The sequence below is a fragment of the Tiliqua scincoides genome, chromosome 3 (assembly GCF_035046505.1).
Source record: "Tiliqua scincoides isolate rTilSci1 chromosome 3, rTilSci1.hap2, whole genome shotgun sequence".
NCBI lineage: Eukaryota > Metazoa > Chordata > Lepidosauria > Squamata > Scincidae > Tiliqua > Tiliqua scincoides.
In genome coordinates, this window is record NC_089823.1 from 106090846 (window position 1) to 106103296 (window position 12451).

Here is a 12451-nt window from a genome sequence, read left to right on the forward strand (position 1 = left end):
CCTAGGAGGCATTCCTAGCTTGTGAAAAGCTCACTTAAAAGACAGGCCTAGTTATGTACTCTTACAATGCTTCTCCCCCTGCTTGAAAGGGGCTGGCCTGTTAATCGAACAGGGGTGGCCTCTTTAATTCAGAGTAGACCAGTTTCAGAGTACACCTGTTTTAGGCATAAGCTGTAATTCACTTCACAATTACTCCCTGTCCAATTTCTGCCTTACTGCCTTTTTATTTTGTTTGTAGCTTCACCTTGCACAGGTGCTTAACTCGCTCACCTGGACACTTTGCCCCAATGAGGCACTCAGTCCCAGGAGGCACTCGCAGCTCCAACTTTTGGCAGGATAGGAAAGAAAAGCACTGCTTACATATCTCTGTTTATAATCTCTATATCCTGCACATGCCTGATCTTGTCTGATCTTGGAAGCTAAGCAGGGTCAGGCCTGGTTAGTACTTGGATGGGAGACCGCTTGGGAATACCGGGTGCTGTAGGCTTATACCATAGTCTTTCGAGACTGAAGGTTGCCAAACAATCTCTATAGTTCCTGAAATTTAAAGTGCTTAAACTTAAAAGGGGCTAGTTAGAGTCCAATATTCCACATTTCTGTTCCCAAAGGAATTCCATTTCAGCAACTACTTGAATCCTTGCAGTCATCACAACCAGTTTCCATATGAGGGTTTCTTAGTTCTTCATGCTACACATTCTTCATTACAGGCATTTTGAATTAGGACAAATCATCCTACTTGTTCAACCTGGGCTTTAAATTACCCACGTAAGCTGATCTTTTTCTGACGCAAGCAAAGACCAACCATATCCCCAAGGTCCTTGCCCCTTTTTTCACTGTAAGATCAGCTACACAAGTGGAAAAGGGTCCATACATGGATCTTCTCCCTTCATTGAAGTGTGCAGAGAGTTCATTCACTCAGGAGTTCTGGGTGAAAATCTGGTGTTACACAGAGATCTAGTTTCAGGGTGAATATGCTTGTCTTGTTTTAAGTGGAAGATATTCCCACTTGACTCAATCTGTCATTTTGTTAAGTAGACCAAACTATATTGTGTGCAATAGGCAGGCATGTAGCTGCAATTTATAGGATTTTTTAAAAAAATAACTGGCTAATAAATTAGGCAAAACGAGAAAAGGGAGATAGATCAGAGAAGTTGTTTTTTTTTTTAATTAACTTTTTATTTCCATTGCAACAGAAAAGAAATTTGGGGACAAAGTAACCAAAAATCCATCCATTAAACAATTACTCATGTCAGTGGTCATTATATACCCAAGGAACCAAGTGGAACTGATGAGGGCAGTCTGGCAAAAGAATTATTGCTGTGCCATCAAAACTAATTATTTAATATTATGAGTGCTTACTGGAAATGGCTATAAAGCATATCAGGGAAACGTAATCAAGCATATTGATAATACAGCGTTGATCTCTCTGATGTCAATCAAAAACAAATCTGAAAGGTTAGAAAAGATTTCTTGGAGGACATGGGCTAATCCTGTGTGTGTGTGTGTGTGTGTGTGTGTGTGTGTGTGTGTGTGTGTGTGTGTGTGTGTGTGTGTGTTTATATTTTGGAGCATGATTTTGAGTACGAAAGCAATTCACTTCAGGAAGCATTAAGAGCCACACTGCAACTTATATGAAACATTATTTTAGCAGCACAATGCAGAAGAAATGTGACCCCAGCTCACAGATCAATGATTCTCAGTTTTTCAGTCCTCAAGCTGGACATATTCCACTTTTTATTGTTCCATATGGAACTCAAGACAGCACACCAGAGGGTGGGGTAAGGCAGTGAGAAGGATAGGGTTGGGCCCTGAAACTGTTAAGAATTAGTGTAGGGCAGTGGTCTTCAACATTTTTCATGCCATGATCCAAATAAATAAATCAACGGGGAACCCATCGCCAATCCCATCTCTCTTCCGGAAACTGATCGTCCCATCCTGTCACCACTGCTACCCACCCCCTGCCTTGTTTCTGCCTACTTCTTGTGTCTTTACAACAACCTTGTGAGATAGCAGCCTTAGGAGCTGCAGGTCAAGACAGTAAGAAGAAGCTGTGCAGGATTATATCAAGAACTGAGTTTTTGATAAGGTGGTACCATTGTTGTATTGGATCCAAGGCCTCTCTTGCACAGGCTTTGAAAGGTTGCCATCACCCCACTCCCCACATGAGGCTTTTCAACCCCATTGGGGTCACGACTCACAGGTTGAAGATCACTGGTGCTGGGGACCGCAGGAGACTCCACTGGCCACTGTGGGAGTAGTATGCTAGACTAGGTGGCCTGATTCAGGAGGACTCTTATGTTCTTATGGCATAAGAAGGGAGTCCAGCATAGTCACAGTAGACATGGGCTACACTGTAGAACTTTCTGGCATCTGAGAAATATATTTTATTATTATTATTATTATTATTATTATTATTATTATTATTATTATTATTATTATTATTATTATTATTAATAATAATAATAATAATAATAATAATAATAATAATAATAATAATAATAATAATAATAATACAGGTATTTCTATACCACCTTTCTAGGTCCTCAAATTTCTCCTTAGACTTTATTCAAGGCGGTTTACATAGGTAGGCAATTTAAATCCCTGTACGGATTTTTACAATTTGAAAGAAGGTTTCTATCTTTCAAGAAACCACAACATTCAGATGTTTCTTTCTTGATCTGGTCGCACATTCTGGCCTCCATCCTCCCATGCTCAGAGCAGATGGCATAGCTCGGCTCAGCCTGTCAGCTGCTTCAAGGTCGCACGTTGCTGGTGGCCTCAAACTGGCGACCTTCGGATGGTATCTTCAGGCAAATGGAGGCTCAACCTTCTAGACCAGACCTGTTAAAACAGTAACAATAGGGTTTTCCAAGAGCTGTTCCTACCATGTTTGGACAGAGGAAGAGGGAAAAAGACGTCTTTTTTCCTTATGAATATAAATAATTACGGATGTATTTATGCTAACTTTTATTAGAGATCATTTTAATTTCATTGCTTGGGAGAAAAAATGAAGTCAAACAAAATTTATTCGTTGGTAGTCTCCAGACAACTAATCCTGCAAGGTGTGGTAAGTTCTGAGAGCTTTTAATAAGCATTGATATCTCAAATTAAATAATTTAGCACCTTTAATGGTGTGAATTAAAATATGCTGCAAAGTTTCTGTCCAAGTTGGGCTAATTTTTCAGCAGGCTTTTGTGCAATGGCTTCTTGGTTAGAATCAGAGATGTATAGGACAGTCTCCAAGGGTCCAGTGTATTGGATCTTGTTCAGTGGCTGAAGTGCCTTCCTTAGCCTGAATGGTTGCTATTCCCAGTCATCGGCAGCAAATCTAAGTATACACGCTTGGAAGTACATTCCATTGAAATTGATGAAATGACAGACAAGAATAAATACTTAGGATCCTGCTCGTCTGCTATTGCTTGACTGCAGCTGTTTCTGTGGCTCCCATGGGCTACCAGGGATAGTGTGAACCTCCCCATTTTCACCTTGTGACAGTGGTGTAGCTGTACTCCTCAATACACAAACATGTGGTTGGAGATGCAAATTTCTAATGCCATCACACAAAAAGAACAATTTGTCCTCTCAAAAAACTGAGAATTCTTACCTCTGCTTCCTATTATATTACTTATGTGTTTATTTACAACTCAATTCTAAGCTGCCCGGCACCAAGAAGAGCAGGCCTGCCAGAATGTCTACCACCGCATCCTATGGGCACCACAGCAGTTGCTAGAGTCTCCTCGGGGGAACGGGTCATTTGTCCCCTTTCCCCAGGAAAGGGCACAGGCCCCGCCATGGGTCTCCTCTAGTCTGCGCTGGCTGTTTTGCCAGTGCAGACTGGAGGAGCTGTGAGTCAGGCTTTTCAGCCCAACACAGAGCATTGGATCCAGCAGATCAGGGCTCTGCCAGTCCCACCCCATCCCACCCTGGTTCTTCCCGTACCCTGCCCTCCTCTGCCCTCTCCCTACTCTGGAACGCCTCTCTCTTCTGCAACAACAAACTGTACCACCACCTGGAGCTCTTTCCTTGCTCTGGGCGGAGTCCATCCAGTGCTGGGTCAGAGCCAACTGGCGCTAGGTCAGTACCGGCTGTCCCTACATGTTTACAACACGTTAGAGCACATTTACAACATCCAGCGCCAGCAATAAGCTTGCACTGCTGGAACTGAAGAGATCAGGATTGAACTTTTGGATACTTATGTATTTTAAGCAAAACATTTTCCAAGGAGTTTCCATAGTATCCTGCACATGCCTTATCTAGTCTGATCTTGGAAGCTAAGCAGGGTCAGGCTTGGTTGGTACTTGGATGGGAGACTGCCTGGGAATACCAGGTGCTGTAGGCTTATACCAGGGGTGCTCAATAGGTGGATCGCGATCTACCGGTAGATCGCGAGGCAAAATGAGTAGATCACGGAGTGCCGACCCCCCCCCTTCAGGTGCCTCTGGGAGGAAACACCGGGAGTAAGGCCCATTGTACTCAATGGGGCTTACTCCCAGGTAAGTGTGGCTAGGATTGCAGCCTCACAGCCTAATCCTAGGCATGTCTACTCAGGAGTAAGTCCTGTTATACTCAGTGGGGCTCAAGGTACACCAACATACATTGTACACATAAATGTTATATGTTATGATGGCGCGAACATTGTAAAAAAAAACTCTGATAGATCTCTGGGCCTTGCTGGGTTTCAAAGTAGCTCTCGAGCCAAAAAAGTGTGAGCACCCCTGGCTTATACCATAGTCTTTTGAGACTGAAGGTTGCCAACCACTGATTGAGAAAGATCCCTGTCACAATTTAAGGAAGTAACGAGGAGGGAGAGGAAGTGGAGGAAAGATAAATTGGGGAGGAATATGTGGTTATTTTATTTCCAAACACTTAAGCTTAGTCACAGCAAGGGGAGGGCTTTCTGGATGATCGCTCCTAGCAGGAGGAGGCCTAATTGAAGTGCCCTCCTGCCACAGCAACAATCAGCTGCTTCACTGCTTCTGATCTGATGTGTAGAAAGCCATGTCCAAATGATCCATCCTATTCTCTGCACATCACATTCTGGCATCCTGAACGGGGCAATCCTTCAGAGAATCATTACAGAGAATTCCTTCAGAATCATTCAGAGAAGATTCTAGTCTGGGAATAGGCGTGGGAGGAAAGGGTTAATGTCTGTGTCCTGCCCCCAGCCCAACATGAATTGTTTTTGTTTTTCTACAACCTCCAAAGCTGCTTGTTGAATAAAAAATCTTGCAGAGTTCAAATAATGGACATCCATGGAAAATGTCTGGCCACTGATGGTAGGGATCACCAGGGCAGGGAGGAGATGCCATGTCCTAAATCGTACCATTTGACTTTGTCCAACAAAAACTAAATGACTTCCCTTCACTCTTATAGGGATAAGGAAAATGTTGGATTTGAAAACACCATTGCAATAAGAACAAAACCTGTCTTGCCATCCTGACACTGAGTGGCCTGACAGATATGCCTCATTGACAGGCATCCACAGAGAGGTCAGGGTGTGTGTGTGAGTGAGTGAGAGAGAGAGAGAGAGAGAGAAAGAGAGAGAGAGAGAGAGAGAGAGAGAGAGAGATTGTGCCCTACGTTGCAATATTAAAACCCTCCTCATCTTTTCTCTTCCTAAAAGGCATTTTGCTAGTAAAAAAAGATTTGGTGGCAATGCTGCATGGTGTGGAGTGGGGTGGGGGGTAGGAATGGGCCATAAGTCACAGTAAATTTGGTACAACTATTAATTTAACTGCAAGATTAATTACAGAAAATCTCTGTCATAGCTTGGTCAAATAACACCAAACTAAATTCGTCCCATGAATACTATGGCTTGATTTTTTTTTTTTTAATTGTGGCTCAATCATAAATGGTCAATCAGGTAATCAGTCTGTATCTATCAAAGAGCAATTGGTCCTCTGCTGTATGAAAAAAGCATTAATTTTGTTAGGTTACTTGACAATGCAGTCCTATGTACGCTTACCTAGCAGTCAGCCCCACTGAACATTGAGGGACTGACTTCTCAATAAACATGCAAAGGATTGCTGTGTTGGCTATATCATCTATTTATTCATTTGGCAACAGATTGTCATAATTCATGTTTGCTTTGCATTCTATATTTCTTTGCATCCGTTCAAGTAACCGTCTTTCTCTTTTCTTTTCCTGGAAAATGGAGATTGCTTATTAATTAAATGATACCTTTCAAGCTCATTCTCTTACTAATATAGCATTTGCATAGCACTTTCTGGCTGTGCAAAATGTCGCACGTATTATCTTGATCTAATCCTTTCAACAGTCTTGTAATGTAGGCATTTGTCTACATTACATATTATCCCCAGATAGCAGCTGAAGAACTGAAAGAGGAAAAGTAGCTTGCAAAAGGTCACCTAGTGGGTTCGCAGCAGAGATGAGATTTGAAACAGGCAAATTCTGATTTGCACTAAGTCTCTTAGCCATGATGCTACACCAGCTCGTTATGATCTTCTGCCATTTTAGTGACACACCTAACAATAGTGAAAACTCCTTCTGTTTATTTGGTCAAGTTGTTCTCCTTGGTCAAGTTGTTCATGCCTGGACAACAGCCTGCTTTCTCCATTAATGTTTTGGTTTGAAAGTCCCCAAAATGCTCACTGCTTTACATTTTCTCTTTTATCCCTACAGTAGCAGTTTATTTATTACATTTATATCCAGTCCTTCCGCCAGGAAGTCAGGATGACACCCATTGTTCTTGCTGCCTTTTGTCTTCTTAAAGACCCTGTTAGGTTAGGCTGAGAGCTAGTGACTTCCTCAAGGTTATCCAAAGAGCTTCCTGGCTGGGTAGGTACTGAATGCAAGTCTCTGTTGGAATTTGGATGCAAAACCATCTGCAGGTCTCTTTCAGAGTTTGAAAAACTTGAAAGCTTTTAAGAAAACCTGCATGGTGATGTGGTTAGGACATCATACTAGATCCAGGAGACTGTTGGAAGAGAGAGGGGGAAGTAGTCACCAGTCACACCTAGTGACTGTCACCAGAGATCATATACCTGTCCCTCTCTGTGGTTCCTGCAGAAGGTTCAGGTTCAGTCCTTAATTATTTCCTTCCTCCCCTCCTCACATTCTCTCCTTTTCACCCCAGGCACTAGAGAAGGATGTGCTCTGCCAGGGCTCCATGCCTGCAGGCCCATCCTCACCGTATTTGCTTGCAAAGCGAACAGCTCTAGGGCTTCCTGTTCCTAAAGTACTGTATTAGGGCCTCTGAACAATCAGAAGATGCCTGTATACAACTATGAGCTGTGTGCAAAGTATTTCTTTCAGAACCTTGACCAAACCTCCGCTCCTATGTATGTTTTATTGATAGCAACTAGCCTGGGTGGTGGGATATACATAGGAAAGGGGACTTTCACTGATTACTCTGTTACTTCCCCCTCTCCTTTCCATCAATCTCCTGGATCTAGTATGATGTCCTAACCACTTCACCATGCAGGCTTTCTTAAAAGCTTTCAAGTCTTTCAAAACTCTGAAAGACTGAAAGAGATTTTCAATTCCTAGCATATACGAAGAGAACCATACACACCAGCCTCAAGCCCCACCATAGGACTGGCAGTATGGAAGGAAATTGAAGTCTGTATGTTAGCTTGTGATTGACAGGCAGAAAAGTTGGGTCAAAAAGAAAGAAAAACACAACTCAAAAAACTTTTTTTTGAAGGTGGTGGATCCTGTGGATTTTTCTACAATGCATTTGTCAATGTCAGAACATCAGGATTCTGTCAAACTTTTCTGCAACTCTATAGCTCCATGCCATTGCTAAACTCAACAGTTGCTTTAATTCAGTTTAGGAGAGACAGATCTAGTGTACATGCTTTTCGATGGTACCTGAAGATTTGGTAATAGAAAAATGACATCCCCCCCCCCCCCAAAAAAAAATAAAAAATAAAAAATAAAAAATGGTACACACGCTCTGTAATTGCTCTTACAGCATCCGGGGACAGAATTCCTCTTTCTTTCACCAACATTCATGTAAATAACAGAGCATCACAGGCAAAAAGAAGTCCATTTTTTTTCAATTGCACTAAAGCTAGGATGATCCCAAATCACAGATTCATGAACGATTTTAATAATTTGGTTCAGTGTCCTTTTCACCATTAAGGGATTTCTCTGTTTTCAGAATGGAGTGTTACTAATGGACAACAGAGCCAGCTGTCTGATTATTACCCTCTTTATTTCAAATGCAGTACTTAATATTCAATTAAAAAGATCTGAAAAAGGCGTTTTGCAGTTTTCACAATGAAATGACAGACAATTCCGAAACCTCATCTTAGGTTGCTTTATTTATTTATTTATTTATTTATTTATTTAGCTAAGTAGACCACTTTGTGAATGACTTTTTGTAGAATGTGGAATATAAATATTCTTAATAATAATAACAATACTTCAATCTCATCAGGGCCAAGCCCTCAAAGCTCTGTTCAAGGACAGGACACAGCAATAGAAGGCAAGAATGAGAAAGAAATAATAGACATGTTTTTTTAGTTTGTTCAGAGTGCTATCTCTTAATACTGGGACAAAAACCTGGAACATGAACCTGAAATTAGGTTACCATGCTTCTAGAGCCTAGGGTACAGGATCAACTTATTTCTCAGTTTGGACGCATAAGGCACATCATGCATCCATGTCTAGACCAATGTTTTCAATCCTGAGAGCGTGTTACTGTCCAAAGCTTCAAGCTGAGTTTTTTCTCTGTTGGACAATGGGGTAAAAAGGATTCAACTGACTTGGCAACTGCATGACAAATGTATTGGGGAAAATTCAGTAGAGTACTCTGCTGTGTGTGCCTGGGATATGTCTGAACCCCATTTCCTTGCTTACTTTATCTAATGATACCACAACAGCTCACAGAAGTGACAAATGCTGTCAACATAGTATGGCTGGGGCTCCTGGATAAATATATACTGAGGTTCATCTGAAGTTCTGACAATATCTGTGCAACGCAGTGCTGCTCCTAAGGATTTCTCTTTTCTTCATAAGAAGAACTCATTCATTCTTACGATTCTATTTAGTGGCTTCTGTTCTTACTGAAGCAAAGCACTTGATTGTTGTTCACAGACAACCTGGACTCCATCATTTGCATTTTTAATTGAAATCCTTGTGCCACCAATCCATAATGCTCTGTAATTTCTGCAAAAGCTAGGTTCTGTAGTGCCAGAGTAACTGTCTACAATTGACTTATGGAACTATGTCATGCCTGCCTGCACTCTGCTAATAGGAATTTGTGGTTCGTGGAGGTCATAAGCCATAGTGTCAACTCATAGCATTGCTCTTTATGCATCACCTGCCTATGAGCAAGATAAATGAATACTTGCACCAGCCTCTCTCCTCCCTTTCAAGGCTGTTCTTCATGTGACCAGGAATGTGCTGCCTAGAAGAATGTCATAGGTGCTGCTTACTTGATGGCAATCAAGTCGTATTGCTTGTAGTGATTTTTGTCTCCTTGATACCACAGCTCCTGTTGCCATTGAACCATTCATTCATTCAAGACAAATCCTACAGCCAATACATTTGAACCATGAAATTAAGAAAGCAATAAAAGTTGCAACTTACTCTTTTTGACCCAAATCCTCACCAACTTTCCAGCACTGCCACAGCTGTGCCAATGGGGCATGTGCTGCAACCTGCAGTAGGGTGGCAGTCACGGAGGCCTCCTCAAGGTGAGGAAATGTTTGTTCCCTTACCTCAGAGCTGAATTGCCTTTACCTTTGGTGCTGTTAAGTTGATTAGGATTGCGCCCTTTATTACATTACAGAGTACCAGAACCACTCTTGCAATCCATCTCTCCACTCTTTCTAATACAATATATCTATAGATTCTTTTCTTTGAATCTCTGTGTCCAGCTGTGTAGAACTGTTACATGAAAATCCCCTTTTTCCTTTTAGTTGTGATTTTCTCTATATTTGGTTATGTTACTATGGACTAAAATATCATGCAGGCTAAACTTCTCACAGGCCACATTTCCAAAACTCTGGCAAGTCGCAGGCTCATGGTTACACAACCATCACCTCCCTATGGTCACACATTGTGGGAGGAAGTCTGGCATCTTAAATCATTGTTTAAGTGTCTCCTACATTACTGTATTCATTGTATTGTTTTAACCCAATCACTGTTTATGCAAACTTGAACTGCCTTCTTGTGTTGCTCATTGTGTAAGCTCCCCCATCTAGGACACAACCACCACCTCCCTATGGTCACACATTATGGGAGGAAGTCTGGCATCTTAAATCATTGCTTAAGTGTCTCCTACATTACCGAATTCATTGTAGTGATTTAACCCAATCACTGTTTAAGTACTGTATGCAAATTTGAACTGCTTTCTTGTGTTGCTGATTCATTGTATTGTTTAAGTTCCCCCATCTAGGAAGCCAGCCATAGACCCCATTGAATTTTGCTGATAACTGACCTCCTGATCCTTTCAATGTTTTACACACTCTAAGCACCCTGCTATGTGGTGGTAAGCAAGCTACCATCCAGCTCAGCACGGTCAGAACCCCTTTTAAGTGAGGGCTTCCTCTCACATGCTCTCTCTCTGGCTCGCTCTCCAAGGACCAACACATCTGTGTTGTGTCAGAGGGTCCTCTGCACAGGACTCTCCCCCACCGCTCCAACTGCTCTACAGGATAGGTAACTATCTTTCCCTTCTTCCCCCCTTTTTCTTCCTTTCTCTCCCCATCTTTAGTTAGCAGCTGGGGTTTGGCAGATCAGGAACCCCTAAAATCCTTCCCTACCACCTTTCCTTTTTCTAATTTCCTCGGATGCACCAAATACTCTTTACACGCAACCACCATGAAAGCTAGGTACACTGGGTTCAAGTATTAGGACCAAGAAACATACACTTATCATTTCTCCATGTGCATTATGTTTACCTTTGTGCTTTTGTAATAAAACTATAATCTTTTATTAAAAGTTATCTTTCTCCCAGTCTCCTCTTTAAGCTAAAGGGAATTTCTCAGCATTACACCGTCTTGTTATCCAGCCTGCGATCCTGAGGTTCCAATAAGGGCAGTGTAATAATTCCCCTAAACAAAACAGCCCTTTTGGTAACAGAACATGCATTTCAATTTTTCAACAGCTGCAGTTTAGCATCTCTTACAGTATGTCTACTAAGTGGGCCTTACTCCTGGGTAAGCAAGTATAGCATTACTGCCTTAGAGCCCAATCCTGAGCTCTGCGCACCATCTTACTGCCAACACGCACTGTCGCAAACTTGCCATAAGGCACGTTTGCAGGGCTTTGTGCCGGCTCAAAACCAGAGCTAGTCCAGCACAAGATTGTGCTGGGCTAGCACCAGTGGAAAGCCAGTGCTCCACCACTCTTTGGTCACCCAAATTGAGGGGCAGCAGAGAGGTAGGTGGGGGTATAGGGGGAGGCGGGGAGGAGGTGTTCCAAGGCGGGGGTGTCTCCAGAGCTGCTGCAGAATCAAGTAATGCAGGTCTACTTTCCTGACCTGGGGAAAGGGGACAAATGTCCCCTTCCCCTGAGGAGCCGGTGGCAGCTGCCCAGTTGCATTAAGGTTGCTGCAGCAGCAATTTTCAGCACCATGGCAGCCCCGTGCTCTGGGCAGCTCAGGATTGGGTTGTTATTTAGTACTTCTCTATTGTCCCTGATCGTGACATACAAAGGAGCTCCTATAGCTTTTTGGTGTGTTAAGGATTCTCTCATTCTTTGCCTTTTGGGGGAGTATTAATGCAATCTTCTGAGCAGATATGTGTTGGACTTGATACATTAGTGACCATACGAGAGCTGCAATCACTTAATGCAATATAAACTATTTCACAAGCTACTGACCTACACACTCATAGTCAGAGGCAGCAATCCTATATACACTTAGCTAGGAGTAAGTCCCATTGAAGTCAATGAGACTTCTGAGTAGACATGGATAGGATTGCACTAAAAGCTGCACTTTGGATAGGATTGCATTGCACTTTGTGGGATGTTGAGATGGTCTTGCTCTTGATCAATTGCATCATACACTTAATCCTTGAATTTGCTTTATTTTTCCCTTCTTCCTCCAAACTTTTCCTTTTGTGTTGTGTTTGTGTATTGTGTTTCTTAGCTATTAGTTTAACTTGTCAATTGCCTTGAGCGCTTTCGCAGAATGGGATAAATAAATGCAAATGTAAATAAATGGAATCCTATATGCACTTAGATGGAAGTAATTCCTATTGAACTTTGCACTATATTGAACCAATTTCTATTGAACTCTAGGACTTCCTTCGGAGTTGATGTGCCTAGGATTGTGCTGTTAAACCATTTCTGCTGAACATTGCATATATGCAACAGGGACCAAATCTGTACACCTGTATGCCAGGCAAAAACTGGTTAAGAAATATATGTGAAGTGCTTCATGTTGTTGGAAAAGTGCCATATAAATGCTGTTGTTATTTTAAGCTGTGGATCATTAGCAAATCAGTATCAAGTGATTATAAGCATGTGGGAATCT

General features: G+C 42.0%; 1 pseudogene; it reads left to right on the forward strand.

The window, feature by feature from the left end:
• Positions 1 to 368: 368 nt before the first annotated feature.
• LOC136646684 (5S ribosomal RNA) lies at positions 369 to 487 on the forward strand (annotated as a pseudogene).
• The last annotated feature ends 11964 nt before the right edge of the window (positions 488 to 12451 follow it).